Source organism: Colobus angolensis, unplaced genomic scaffold (assembly GCF_000951035.1).
Source record: "Colobus angolensis palliatus isolate OR3802 unplaced genomic scaffold, Cang.pa_1.0 Scaffold71, whole genome shotgun sequence".
Lineage (NCBI taxonomy): Eukaryota > Metazoa > Chordata > Mammalia > Primates > Cercopithecidae > Colobus > Colobus angolensis.
The window spans coordinates 2,868,875-2,884,075 of NW_012120821.1; the positions used below are offsets into that span (position 1 = coordinate 2,868,875).

At 34.5% G+C, this 15,201-nt stretch overlaps 1 protein-coding gene across 4 annotated transcripts in view; it reads left to right on the plus strand.

The window, feature by feature from the left end:
- Positions 1–15,201, plus strand: part of GABRA2 (gamma-aminobutyric acid (GABA) A receptor, alpha 2) — a 155,507-nt gene that overhangs the window by 51,426 nt on the left and 88,880 nt on the right. The window lies entirely within an intron of this gene.

The following is a 15,201-nucleotide window of genomic DNA, read 5'->3' on the forward strand; positions in this document are numbered from 1 at the left end:
AAAAAAAAAAAAAAAAAAAAAAATTAAGTCTCCATTGGTGCACATTTAGGTTGTTTCCTTATGTTGGCTATTATGAATAGTGCTGCAGTAAACATGGGGTACAAATATCTCTTCAACATGCTGATTTCAGTTTCTTTGGGTATACTTAAAAGTGCAGTTGCTGGATCATATGATCATTCTGTTTGTAGTTTTTTGAGTAACCCCCATACTGTCTTCCTTAATGACTGTACTAATTTACTTTCCTAGAAATAGTGTACAAGGGTTCCTTTTTCTCTACATCTTCATCACTTCTTGTTATCTTTTATATTTTTGATGATAGGCATTTTAACAGGTGTGAGGTGATATCTCATTATGGATTTAATTTGAATTTCCTGATGATTAGTTATGTACAGCATTTTTCAAATATATCTGTTAACCATTTGTATACTTGTTTTGGAAAGCATCTATTCGGGTCTTTTGCCACCCCCTTTTAAACAGAATTGTGTTCCTATTATTGGGTAGTTTGAGTTTCTTTTGTAGTGTAGATATGAGCTTCTTATCTGACTTATGATTTGTAAATATTTTCTCCCAGTCTGTGTTTTTTTCTGTTCCATCTATTAATTGTTTCCCTTGCAGTGCAAATTTTTTTTAGTTTGAAACAATTCTATTTGTTTATTTTTGCTTTTGTTGACTGTGCTTCTGCGTCATATCTAACAAATCATGGCCCAGACCAATATTGTGTAGCTTTCCCTTATGTTTTTATCTGGTAGTTTGATAATTTAGAGTATTATATTTAAGTCTTTAATCAGTTGTGGCTTGAGTCCTGTATCAGGGATAAGATAAGGGTCCAATATCATTCTTCTGCAAGTGGATAGCCAGTTTTTCCAAGACTCCTCGTTTATTGAGGAGTCTGTCCTTTCCCCAAAGTGTGTTCTTGAAACCTTTGTTCAAAATCAATTGACGGTGGATATGTGGGTTTATTTCTGTGCTTTCTATCCTATTCCATTGGTTGATATGTGTAGTTTTAAGCCAGTACTATGCTGTCTTGATTACTACAACTTTATAATGTATTTTGAAGTCAGGTAGTGTGATGTCTCCAGTTTTCTTTCTTTTGCTTAAAATTGCTTTTGCTATTCAAGGTATTTTGTCATTTTATTCAAATTTTAAGATTTTTTTTTTCTATTTCTGTGAAGAACAACATTGAACATTTGATAGGAATTGCATTGAATCTGTAGATCACTTTTGATGGCATGGATATTTTGACAATATTAAATTTTCCAACTCATGAACATAAGGTATCTTTTCATATATGTGTCATTTTCAATTTATTTCAACAATATTTTATAGTTCTCATTGGTCTTTTAACTCCTTGGTTAAATTTACTTCTAAGCATTTTTATGCTATTCTAAATAGGATTCAGATTCTTCATTGTTAGTGTATAGAAATGCTACTGATTTTGTAGGTTAATTTTGTAGTTTGCAACTTTAATTTATTTATCAGTTCTGACAGTTTTTTTTGATGTATTATTTATGGCCTTCTATATATAAGGTCATATTGTCAGTGAACAGAGAAAATTTCACTTCTTCTTTTCCTACTTGGATGTCTTTTCTTTTTTAAAGATCTTCCTTAATTGCTCTGGTTAGGACTTCTAGTACTGTTGAATAGAAGTGGTAATTGTGCACATACCACAAGAACAAGGCATTCTTGTTCAGGATTCCCAAATAGTCTATACTTTAAAAATAAATGTAATGTAATTATTTGGTAAAAGCAAATGTAGTAAAAGAAAACTACAACAACAAATATAATACGTAAATATGCAACACGTTTTAAAAGCACCAGGAATCTCACACTAAGAGAGCATGTAATATATTAAACATGAGTTTATATTTCACTTTTCCAAATCATTACAATTTATCAAAGACAAAACTTAGAACTATAATAAACAAAATACATGCCCTTTATTATTTTTCTTAACTCTTCCTGCCTTTATGGATCCTTTGTTGACCATCCAAATACAGTACTGTATTGTTTGAGTCATCCTTTTTATCAAATGTATGTTGTCTGCCCACTGGTAGTAGGATACTAGTTAACGGGCAAGAGTTCCTTAGTGGTAGAATGGAGACAATTTTATTACCTAATTTAATGTTTTTAACTTTTACTAGAGAACACTAGGTACCATATACACAGAAGTCGCTTAATAAGTATTTGTTGACTTTAATTCAATTGATGGATGACAAGTGGCACATGTAGGTGTTATGGGAGTCATCCCAGAAAGCAAAATGTCTTTGTTGTTGCTGAGAGCATAAGTCAAAGCACAGCAATGACTAACTCATCTTAAAATGTGTGCATGACATTCTAGTTATGATACAAGATGGGCAAAATTATTAGCATCGTGATGTTGAAGGAGTGTCATCTACAGCCTGATTTACTCTCAGTATTGTACATTCATGTCTTTACTGATATAGCTCTTAATATCTAAATAACAAGAATGAAGACAGTATAACTTATTGCTTGGATGGTTAGCACCAGTGGATATAATTGATATTTCTCTTGTGTCTGTAACTATTGTCATTTTTCCTTCTTAAGGTAAGCAAATGATGTTTGTAGTTGCCTCTCATTTTCCCCAGAAGCAGACTCTAAAACACGGATTTGTTTGGGAAATGATATCAGGAGGGCCTAGAAGAGGGAGTGGCAAAGTGAGCAAGTAAGGAAAGAAAGCCAGTGCAAGGTATCCTAATGAGCAGCTTACTGCTCAGGACAACTGTGGTTTAGTACCACTGTGGACTCTTGGGGAGTAACGTGGAACATGCCTTAGAGTTGTCTCTACTTACAGGGAGAGAAAGCTGAGTTACACTTCTTCCATCTTCCATTAGTCACTGACTGCTAGTTGCTCTCAAGAACATAAACTCTGTACACTTCCAGGCTACCCTCACCACCAGAGAAAACCCTCAGTCAGAGCATCACAGCTGCAGTAGAATGCCATTGTATGTATAAGAATTGTAATTGTCAAGGGAATATGAACAAGGAGCTGACACTAAATACTAAATTGGTCTTACGTGGTGTATTAGTCCATTTTCACACTGCTTTGAAGACATGTCAAGACTTGGTAGTTTATAAAGAACAGAGCTTTAATTGACTCACAGTTCCACACGGCTGGGGAGGCCTCAGGAAACTTACAATCATAGCAGAAGGGGAAGAGGCACATCTTACGTGGTAGCAGGTGAGAGTGCAAACAAGCCAAGGGGGAAGAGCCACTTATAAAACCATTGGATCTCGTGAGAACTCACTCACTATCATGAGAACAGCATAGGGGAAACCACTTCCACGCTGAAATTGCCTCCCACTAGGTCCCACCCTTGACACGTGGGGATTATGGGGATTACAATTCAGGATGAGATTTGGGTGGGGACACAGAGCCAACCCATATCATATGGATATATAATATTTCATATTTTATTAATAGGATTGCCTAAACTATAAAACTTTTGACCTAGAATCATTATTTGTTATAAGAATGATGTACATATATTTGGCAGCTAACTAGAAATTTATCTCCAGGAACATCTTCAACTTTCTTAACACTAGATTTAAAAATCTATTTCCATTTGTTTAAATACGCTCCTTACTCTTTCCTGATAAAATCAAGGATGTTCTGTCTTCCCTCCTCCCTCCGTGTATTAGTTGCCAATCCCTTTTAGTTAATGTCCTGGCTACATGCTAGAAAATTTTACTCTGTCATTGATCTTTTCTCTCTCCTGTATATTCAGTTTCTCCCTTTCAACCTCAGTCTTTCCCATCTGCCTTGCCATATGTTCAACTATCTTCTGCCTTAAACAAGCAAAACAAAAAGCTGTCTCTTTTCCTACACCTTGCCCTTTTGCTAGAGTTCTCTTACCCTTCACAGTCAAACTTCTCAAGGCTTGTTTAACATCTCTTTAGTCTTTCCCTCTTCTCTAATATCTCTCACACCATGTTGGCTTCTGCACATTCTTTACTCCACTAGTGACTTTAAGATCTCTAAACCCAGCAAATATTCCAGGCCTCAGACCACTGGATCTCTCAGCAGCGTCAACTGTACATCACTGTTTCCTTCCTAGGAATGTGAATTGCCTTTGTAGCACCCATCTGTAGTCTTTGAGATACTGTATTCTCCTCTACTTTTGATTTCACTATCTCTCTGTATGCTATTTTCTAGCCTAATTTTCTGGCCTCCTTTCATTTATAAACTGTTTAAATGTTGGGATTGCATCCTTTTTTATTTCTGGGTATGTATTTCAATATTAGGTATATTCATTTACTTTTTGGACTCCAATTATAATAGTAATGCTAATAATAGCTAGCATTATGGAACATTATTATCTGGCATTGTTCTATACTCCTTTCAAGCCTTAATCCTCACAGGAACCCAGTGAGGTGGCTTCTTTTACTTTTCTTGCTTTAGAGATAAAGAAACTTAGGTGCACAGAGGTTAACTAAGTTGCCCAGTTACTATTCAGTGGAACCATGGACTCTGGAGTATGCATTCACAGCCTGGAACTCCCCAATTAAATACAGATATACATAGATGGCAAAATCTTTTATATTACCTTGTATGTGTCAGCTATAAGTGATTTTATAAAGTAACTCATTTAATCTTTATAACAAGACCATAAGGTAGGTATAGTTTTTATCTGTGTTAAATTATACATATTATACAGATCAAACTTGTTGTCCAAGATCACACAATTACAAAGCGTGCATGTTAGCTGTGCCTGTTTCTTCAGATTCACCTTGTACCATGCTTCTACTCCCTTTCTGTTCTCTTTCTGTACTTTTTTTCATTTCCTCATGAGATCCATCTATATTTTATATCACTATCTTTGAATCTGCAGTTTCCCCTATGCCGGGTTAGGCCTAATATTCTCTTATGTGTCTCACTCAAGCTTACACATTTTTAAAAGATCTTTATAATGCATCATTTTATATCACTGAAATATAATTTGTTTAAGGAATCCTACCCTTCCTCTACCCCAGATTGAGTCAGGCTAAATGGTTGGTTCCCTCAACAAATATTTATTCAGAGCCTACTGCATTCCAGAATTGTTATGTGTTCTTGGAAAATATCAGTAGAAAAAACTATCTTTGTTTTATTAGAGTTTTTATTTTAAAATATGTATGTAATATGTAAGAAAATTATAGGAAATGTTGAAAATTAAAGTTATTGTGGAAAAAGTAGGGAAAAACAGGGCAAGTTAAGGGAGATCTAAAGTATTGGGGATAGAGAGATGGTGAAATTTGAATTACAATGTCCATTTCGGTCTTATTGGAAGAAAGTAATCTTTCAGCAAAGTCTTAAATAAGTTAATATTTTTAAAATGCTTAGAAAGTGTCAGACATGTAGTCAACCCTATATAAATATTTGCTAAACATGAGTAAACAGCCAGGGCTCTGTGGCTTATACCTGTAATCTCAGCACTTTTGGAGGCCAAGGTGGGAGGATTACTTGAAGCCGGGAGTTCAAGTCCAGCTTGGGCAAAAAAGCCAGTCCCTGTTTCTAAAATAAAATAAATAAATAAAAATTAGCTAGGTGTGGTGGTGTGCACCTGTAGTCCCAGCTACCCAGGAGGTTGAGATGGGAGGCTCACTTGAGCCCAGGATTTGGAGACTGCAGCGAGCTATGATGTTGTGATCATACCACTGCACTCCAGCCTACGCACCAGAGTAAGACCTTTTCTCTAAAAATAAAATAAAACTGTAAGGTGAGAGAGTAAGCTATGCATCTGTGACAAGGGCCTATTAGGCAGAAGAAAATGTCTGTGAAATATCAGGCATGTTTGATGAACAGTCAAGAGATCAGCGAGGCAGCAGTTAGTGAGGGCAATAGCAGAGAAGAAACAAAGTAACAAGCTGTGGTTATGAAGTGTTGTGTGGGACATGAATATAAGGCCACAGCTTTTAATACTTGGAGTGAGATATAGAGGCATTCAGGAGTTTTGTGAAGAGAATTGGCACAATCTGATTTCAGATTTAAGAAGAGACTGTGGAAAAATACTTATGGAATGGAAAAGTAAGGACCTCCAAAAGTCTGCTCCTCCATAAAATCAACAAGAACAGTGGCAGAAATTATATAATCAACCTTTTCAGTACTCTTGAAATTAACCAAAGTCTTGCAACAATTTGAGGAGCATTTACAAGAAAAATGTCTGAAGCTTGTTAAACACATTGAGCTTTGTGTCATTTTAACTTTCATTGTTTCATCTTCTTTTCTGTATTCTCCATGCTCAGCTTGAAAATCAAGTCTTACAACTCTGTTAATTGTGAAAAGTGGCAGTGTAGCAGCCATTGGATTTGACAGCATTGGGTTGGAGCTTCCCCAAAAGTCCCATCACCAGCAAACTGTCAGTATTTGACCTGTCTGTCCACTCTCAGGGCTCATCTTTATAGGACTTGACTTAGCTTGCTCTTGTGGACAGCTCTATTTCCAGGGCATTTGATGAAAACAATTAGCAGGTATTGTTTAATGTCACAGTAATTTTAACAGAGATATAAGCTGGGGCTAACCAGAAGCTGGGCAAAATCTAAAGAAAAACTGAGCACTGAGATGACAATAGGGGGCTTTACAACCTCAAACCTATTCCTGGGAATCTAAAAAGCCTTGCAGAAGTGCCTGAGAATGACTTAAAATGGCCTTAATCTTTAATGTCAGATGGCCTTGAGATTCTGCAAAAGCAGGAAGTGAAGGCTAAGGCAGAGTTGTAAACTGTGTGCTGGAGTGTTAAAGACATTAATTCCCCCTAGTCCTTTCACCCCACAGAACCTTTGTGCAAAGGCTGGGAAACTTATTGGTTCAAAGCATTTAAGAAAATCACTATGCTATTATTTGCTGGACACTAAGCTAATTGAGCAGAGACTTCAATGGCTGCAACAGACAAAGAATACAGGCTTTACAGAAATAGTCCTATAAAGTCACTAAACAAAAAAATAGCAACAGAAACAAACAGCAACACATATAGACACACGCACATGCACACGTACATACACACACACCTGGAAGAGTGGAAGAATTCCTTATCTTTAGAGTTATCATATAGTATTTAAAGTTTTAAATTTTCAACAGAAAACTATGACCCATGAATAAAAGCAGGAAAATATGCTCCATATACAGAAAAAACAGGAGTCAATGTAAGTTGTCCTTCAGGAAACTTAGATATCATAATTACTAGTCAACAAGTTTAAATGATCTTTTCAATGAACTAAAGGAACCAATGTCTAAAGAATAAATGAAAAGTATAAAAACAATATCTCACTGAAAGAGAATAATGACAAAGTGATAGACATCAAATATTTTTTAAAGGATCTCATAGAAACCCAGGATATAAAAACCAACTGAAATAAAACCTTTGCTAGAGGGATTCAGTAACAAATTGGTACAGTCAGAAGAATCAATAAATCTGAAAAAGGTTAATTGAGATATTATTCATTCCAAGGAACAGAAGAAAAAAAAAACACAAGAAGAAAGGTATACAGCCATAAAGATCTAGAGAACACATAAAACATACCAACATTTGCATAATAGAATTTCTAGAAGGAAAGGAAAGAAAGGACAGAAAGAATATTTAAAGAAATAATGGCTGGGAAGTTCCCCAATTGGTGAGAAACATTATTCTGTACATCCAGGAAGCTCAACAAAATAAAAAGATAAACTGAAAGATGTATCTACAAAATACTAGCAAATTAAATTCAGCAACATGTAAAAAAATATACACTGAACCAAGTTATATTTATGCCAGGAATGCAAAGTTACTTTAACACATAAAAATGCATTGCTATAATAAACAATATCACAGAAAAAGGGCAAACGCTTCATAATCATCTGCATAGGTGCAAAACAATAATTTGACAAAATCCAACACTCATTCATGACAAAAAATTTTACAAATTTGGAATGGAATAGAATAGAATAGAATAGAATAGAATAGAATAGAAGGGATTTAATTTATAATAAAAATTTCAAAATAGGCAGATCCATAGAAACAGAAACTGAATTAGTAGTTGCCAGAGCTTGCGAGAAGGGAGAATGGGGAAAGACTGCAAATGGATACGGGATTTGTTTGTGGTAATAAAAATGTTTTAAGTTTAGAGAGTAATATGGCATAACTTTGTGATGATACCAAAATCCACTAAATTGTATTAGAAGGGTATATTTCATATTATATACATTATATCTGAATAAATCTATTAGTTTATTTTTTAAAAAAAGAGGCTTTAGGGGTGAATGAGTGCAAGCAGTATTCCCAGAGACAGATGATGGTAGCTTTAAGAGTCATAACAACGGAAGAGGTAATAAGTCTTTGGATTATACCTATCTTTGAGAGGAGATTTACTGTTGAAAAGAGAGAAGCTGTGAATAAAACCAGTAATTGTGACCTAAGAGTTAGAATAAATAAAATACAATAGGGAAGGCTGTAAGTGCCGTGATTTTGGAGAGGAAAATTAGTTTTGTTTGAGACATGATAAGTTTAAAAACTCTATTAGGCAGCCAAGTGGAGATGCCAAGTAAACAGTTATATATAGAAGTCTGTATTTTGGAAGAAAGTTCTAGGCTGCAAATAGAAATTTAGAAGTCCTTGACTACATGAAATAAATCATCAAAGAAGTGTAAATACAGAACACCAAAAGCTGAAATTTGAGGCATTCCATTATTATTAGGTTAGGAGTTAGGAGTGAGTGAAGGATTTAGGGGAAAAGTAACCAGTAAGGTTGGAATAAAATAAAGTGATTACGATGTCCTGGAGAAGAAGTGAAGGAAATATTTCCAGGAGGAGTTCCCTTATTGTATGCTCTTATAGCATATATCATGTCTGCAATTGTATATTTATTTGATTTTTGCATAGTATCTCTCTTCATTAAGCTATAATAAGCTTCATTATGATAGCAGAGGTTATGTCTACTTTAAATGACTGTGAACTAAGAGTAAGAATTTATTTAGTTAGCCAAGATTTGCTAAGAACATATACTGTGTCAGGGGCTATTCTGTGCTGTGGCTTTATTTTTCTGAGCAAACAAAACCCAGTCTTCATGGAACTTAACTTCTATTGGGAGGATATAGACAAATATTATTTCACAGAACTTTCTGTGGTAATGGAAATGTTCAACTCTTCTATCCAGCTACTATGCTACTCTATGTGGATGTTACTATACATAGCCACATATGGATAAAATATAACCAGTGTACTAAGGAACAAAATTTTAAATGTTATTTAATTTTATTTAATTAAAATTTAATTTAAATGGCCACATGTGTCTCATGTATCTACCATATGAGTAGATATATACAAGAAAGAGAAAACAATATTAAGTAAATGAACCTATAGGGCTAGGGAGAGATTTGGAGTGGTCGTAGTTTAAGATAGAATGACAATTTTATTCACTCACTCACTCACTTACTCATTGCTATGTTCAGTTGTGTGGAGACCTATACACCCATCTACAATGAACAACAGGAAACAACAATAAACCTGATTAGCCTTATAGATGGTGGAAAAAAACTTTCATCTTGTCTTAACTGCCTGATCTATATTTTGAAACTGCAGTAGCTTTAAATCGGAAAACTGGTCCAATCTTTCTACTTCTCAGTAGCTGTCTATTTACACTCTCAAACTCCAAGAAAATAGTAAGACTAGAAGGTCAGAAATGGGTAGGAGACATTAGCCACAGAAAATAATACCCTGAGAATTAATCCAAGAAAAAAGTCTATGGATAGGAACAGAGAGGAAAGAATCTTTTTTTATGGAAAATTGCAACTTTCCAAGATTTTCAATCTTAAATGCCTACAAAAGTCAAATAATTGATACACATATGGACCACAGAGAATCAGATATTTCTCTTCCCTTTTATTGTGGATACCTCACTTTGGGAAGCGATATATTGAATTTATTCCCTGAATTTATTCTTAAATTTAAAAAGACAAGTTTTTAAAAATAATAATGAATGCATGATTTTTATTTTCACTATTACTTAACATAATTATTGAAGATTGGCTAATGCAGCAACCTAAAATAAAAGTAAGAGTAGAATAAAAGAGGTTGGGGTTTTTTTCCTAAATATGCAGATGATTGTGTACTTAGAAACTTTACTGGCTCATTGCATGTGAATCAAATTATAATTAGTTTTCTTGGATTCTACATCATTGATGTGGAGAACATTTTCCTAGAGGAGTTATTTTCCATTCCTAGAATGGCATCATTACTGACTAGATCAAACGATAAATAGTCAATATGAGTTCACTTCTTCTTTCATATGACACACACAAAAACTTTCAGAAATATTTTTATGATTCTCTTTTCAACTCTACATATATACTATTATCACTCTCTTCAGAAAATCAGTTTTAAAATGGTGTGTATGTATGTGTCTATGGTGGAGGAGAAAGAGAAGGAGGATCTGGTACAAAGAATATACATATCAAATGTCCAGCAATTATTTACAAAAAGATAGGATTTTGCTGTTGCCAAATCTTAGAAATTTTTGTTTGGAAAGTTTGCTTGCTATTGTGTGTTATATTATCTAGTACAGTTCAACCACTGTTGTGTTTGTCAAAATCTTTTTTGACAAGCTTTTAAAAAGAATATTTTCCACTTACTGTCTTCATGTCCTTACCCTCCATTTACTTTCCAAACCTCTTCATTTGTTTTATGCCTTTATAGTTTTACTGAACCTACTCCTTTCCAGGCTCCACACATCCTCTAACAGTCAAACCAAAGGGCCTATTCCTGCAATATTACTTTAAAACAAACAAATTTTTCCCTTGACTTCTACCATTTCCTAATATTGATCGCATTTTTTTTTTCTTTGGTCTTAACAATGGCATTATGTTCCACACTGAATACGTTGTCTTCAGTCTACTTTGTCTTGGCTTGCCCTATATAAATGTAACAAAATATATCTGGTAACAGCCCTAGCCACAAAATTCTCCAACTCAAAGTCCTTCAGTGAATCCCTTGCTGCCATGTATATAAAGACAATATTCATATTATTGTGGCATGTCAGGTCTGTTTGATACAACTCTGCCTTTCTTTACAACCTCATCACATCCTCTGTACATGCATGTTAACCATGTTTATGAGTGAAAGTTAACTATTTGTGGGACTTGACTTTTGCACAAAGGAGTTTCCCTGCCTTGAATCAGGACCACTGAAAATTACAAAAGAGTGAAACCTCCATGTTTTTCTCCAACATGCTTCTATGGGCATTGAGATACTATCTTTTTGGTTTGGTTGCAGCAGACGTTTCTTGGATTACAATTTCTTAAATGATTCTTTTTCTATTATGTTGTGAATCTTTCACAGGTGGATGTTTTGCTTTACTCACGTTTTATCCCCAACCATCTATTTTAAGTGAATCTTGTAAAATAAATCATAATCGAGCATTAATTTTGTTCTTTCATAGTTTTGTAAAGATTTTATAAAGAAGTTTTTATTGTTATTCTATGCTGCATTTCTGAGCAAAAAGCAATTTTTCATTAATGAAACCCTTCTTGAAATTATTTTTATGTGCATTTTAGATATTCTTTCAGGCCATTTTTTATTTTTTTGTGAATCAGTTTAAAAAAATCAGAGAAGTACACAGAAGAGTAATATTAACAATGACCACCACCATCATCTCTTAAGATTTTGTCAAAATTGTTTAGGATTAATTTTAAAAGAATGAAATATTAGGAATACATTATGTGCTCCTCAGTACATGTCTGCAGGCTGTTCCTTGTCCTTTTTCACCATCTTGAATTTGATGATTGCTCTAAGGACTATACGTTCTTCTAGGTATGCCACATGCATTACTTATTTTTCTTAAAGTACCTGTTATCAACCTTGTGTTTTGCCTCTGGAGAAATCTATACAAAATATCCTTTTACTTTTGCATATTACTCTTGGTATTTCTCATGTCAACTATGTAGCTGGCAAACCATTATTCTGAGGTAACTAATGGTGGATATTTCTGCTAGGAGCTGCTTAACTGTTCAGACTTCAATTTTGGTTTGCAGTGAATCAGTGCTGTCTTCAAGTACATTCTTTCCCTTTGCTCAGCTTTGTTACTGCACTGGAAGCCTATTACTTAGCCTCTCGACCTGCCTTTGTCAATGGAAAGTTTCGGCTCTGCCTTCACAAATGACGGGCATCCTTTCCTCAGCTAACAGCAGCTGTGCATGATCACTTTTAATGTTGATGAAATATTTTGGAAAAAGATTGATGTTCTACATTAATTAAAATGAGAAATAATTTGTTCAAACATACAACACTTAACATGTGATATACATTGTAGTAAGCACTCATGACATAATAGTGAACAGAAATGGTGCAGTCCCCTTCTTTGTGGAGCTAAAATCTTGGATGGGGAGACAGACCAAACACAAAACTGAAAGGAAGAAGAATATATTAAGGCATTAAAAAAATGGCAAGGTTGAAAGTTCCCATAAAAAGAAAGTGTCAGAGAGCAAAAATGAGAGAAGAGGGCTTTATAGGGGATTATGAACTCCTACTCTGAAGAGAGAGCATTTAAACTGAGACTTAAATGAAGAGTAACAATTAACCAAAGAGAAAATGAGAGATAATGGCCATTTTGAAGGCTCTGAGTCAGAACAGATTGGTGTGTCAACTAAGAGTGATCAGGGCCAGGCACGGTGGCACATGCCTGTAATCCTAGTGCTTTGGGAGGCCCAGGAGGGTGGATCACTTGAGCTCAGGAGTTTGAGACCAGCCTGGCCAACATGGTGAAACCCTGTCTCTACTAAAAATACAAAAACTAGCTGGGCGTGGTGGTGAGCACCTATAGTCCCAGCTACTTGAGAGGCTGAGGCAGGAGAATCACTTGAACCCTGGAGGCGGAGGTTGCAGTCAGCTGAGATCACACCACTGCACTCCAGCCTGGGCAACAAGAGCGAAACTCCATCTAAAAAACAAAAACAAACAAACCAACAAAAATAATGATCAAGACTGAAGAGTGAATCATGGTACCTAAAATGCACAGAGACTCAGGTTGCCACCAGACTATAAATTCACTTGTTTACTCTGTAACATACATCTTTTCAATGGATCAGAATTTGTAACAGGCATTAATAGCACAATTCCACCCTGTTCCAAATCCACATGGGAAAACAAACGTAAGCAGACGATACTATAAAATGTCTTGACAAATCAGAGTCACAAGATTAGAATAACCTGTATTCTACAGGAAATAGCCTACATTCATATAATCTCCCTAGCCTCCTTTCCCCTCCATTCCTTTCTTTTCCCTTTTCCTTTGTTCACTTCCCTTTCCTTGTCTATGGAAAGCCAAAATATAACCAAAGATTGAGTTTTGATCATAGAATTCTAGAAGATTGTGTTAGATGTATCGAATATCTATACTCATTACACTAAAATATTTCATTAGCCCATGTTGGTTGTTTACAGCTCTGTGCATCCATCTATACTGAAATCTAAAAAAAAGAAAAAAAGAAAAAAGAAAACTCATTGCTAAGAATACCTTTCCCTTAGACACTATTGGATGTTCATTGTCAGTGTTTGGCTTGCTGATTTTCCTTTTTCTGAACTTCCATAGCAGGACAATATCTCCCCAATGCATACATTATGTAGCTATGCTTATGAAGTCAGTAATCCATGAAACCATTTCTTTTTCTAAAAATAACTTTTTATATCTATCTTCTGAGTCTTAGGTGTTTCTCTCACTGCTTAGAGTTTTGAGACTAACCTTATTTTTCATGTCAGGTTTTAGCTGACACCTCCTTATAGCTACTAGGTACTGATACCCCTTTACCCTTTGCTTGTCATTTGGCATATAGAGAATGTTATTCATATCATTAGCATCAATACATTCACACATTTTTGTAATTTCTTGGACTCTACTACTTAAACTAAAGAGAATCATTTCACTTTCTTCTCTTAGGGTAAAAGCTACCTTGACATTTTAATTTCTCTTCTCTGGAACATTTTAGGTCAACAGCTATTACAAAGTTTTATCTAGTTACTAATTGAATAAATGTAATAGTGTGACTAATTTGGTGTGGGTAAAAGGAAAAAAAAAATGTTGGTTCTCATTTCCACAATTGCTTTCTAGTATATATAAATTCAAGAACAGGACCAGCTACATAATTTGTGATGCCCAGTCCAAAATGAAAATACAGGACACTTTGTTTAAAAAATAATTAAGATTTTTAAAGAAAGTACAAATAGACCATTAAATTACACATGAGACTCTTCTGAACTCAGGACCCTGTGGGACTTTTTATACCCAGAAAGCTGCTCCTGAGCTGGTCTTTGGGGTAGACTGCATCTGAAATTACTTCATAAATTTATTTTCAAATGCTTTTATAATAGAACTTCAAAAATACAGTTTTAGGGATGAAATAGTATACACAACAAAGTGTAATGAACATGTTTATTTGGAGCACTATAACTATGCCTTTGGCACGGAGTATTCTGGTGAATAGAAACATGCGTTTAATAAGAAACTACTGTTAGTTTTAAGTTTACCATTGACTATGGTATGATGCTTTGATTTAGCTTGAGTACTCAGAAACTAGATTGCTTGGATTATAAATCATTGCACTATCTACTCTATTTATTAGCTGTGGGTCTTTGGCAAGTTTGCTTACCTTTCTTTGAATCGTTGTACACATGCATAGGGATAACAGAGAATCTACCACATACGTTTGACGTGCAGATTATGATATTTCAGGTACTTTAAAGAATACCTGGTATGTAGTAGGCATTCAAAGTCTACCCTGTTTTATCAATAGCCTTTCTATTTTTTATTCTTGCCTTAATGCATACAAAATCCCAGGCATAGTTTTCTCTCTTTGATGGTTGTAAATTAATGTCTAGTATAATACGAAAAACAATTCATGTTATTGTTTACATGATAGCTAATGAATAAGACATTTCGCTCATGATGATAAACATTAATGATATTTTTTTTCTACTACAAGAGCAGTGAAAAGATTTTTGTTTTTCAATCTTTTCTTTGACCTTTTCCCTATCACCATTTGGCTTATTTAAAATAAAAGATCTAAATTACCTAGTTAATAGAGCACTTCTGTTAATTGTATTACAGTTATGATGTTACATAATTTTAGAATCCAATTTAGTTCAGTCTTAGCATTTCAGATATTCTTAAATACATTTAAAACCAAGCTTGTTTGAAAGTAATCTGTTTTTTTTTATTTTTATGTCACTGAATGATAAAGCT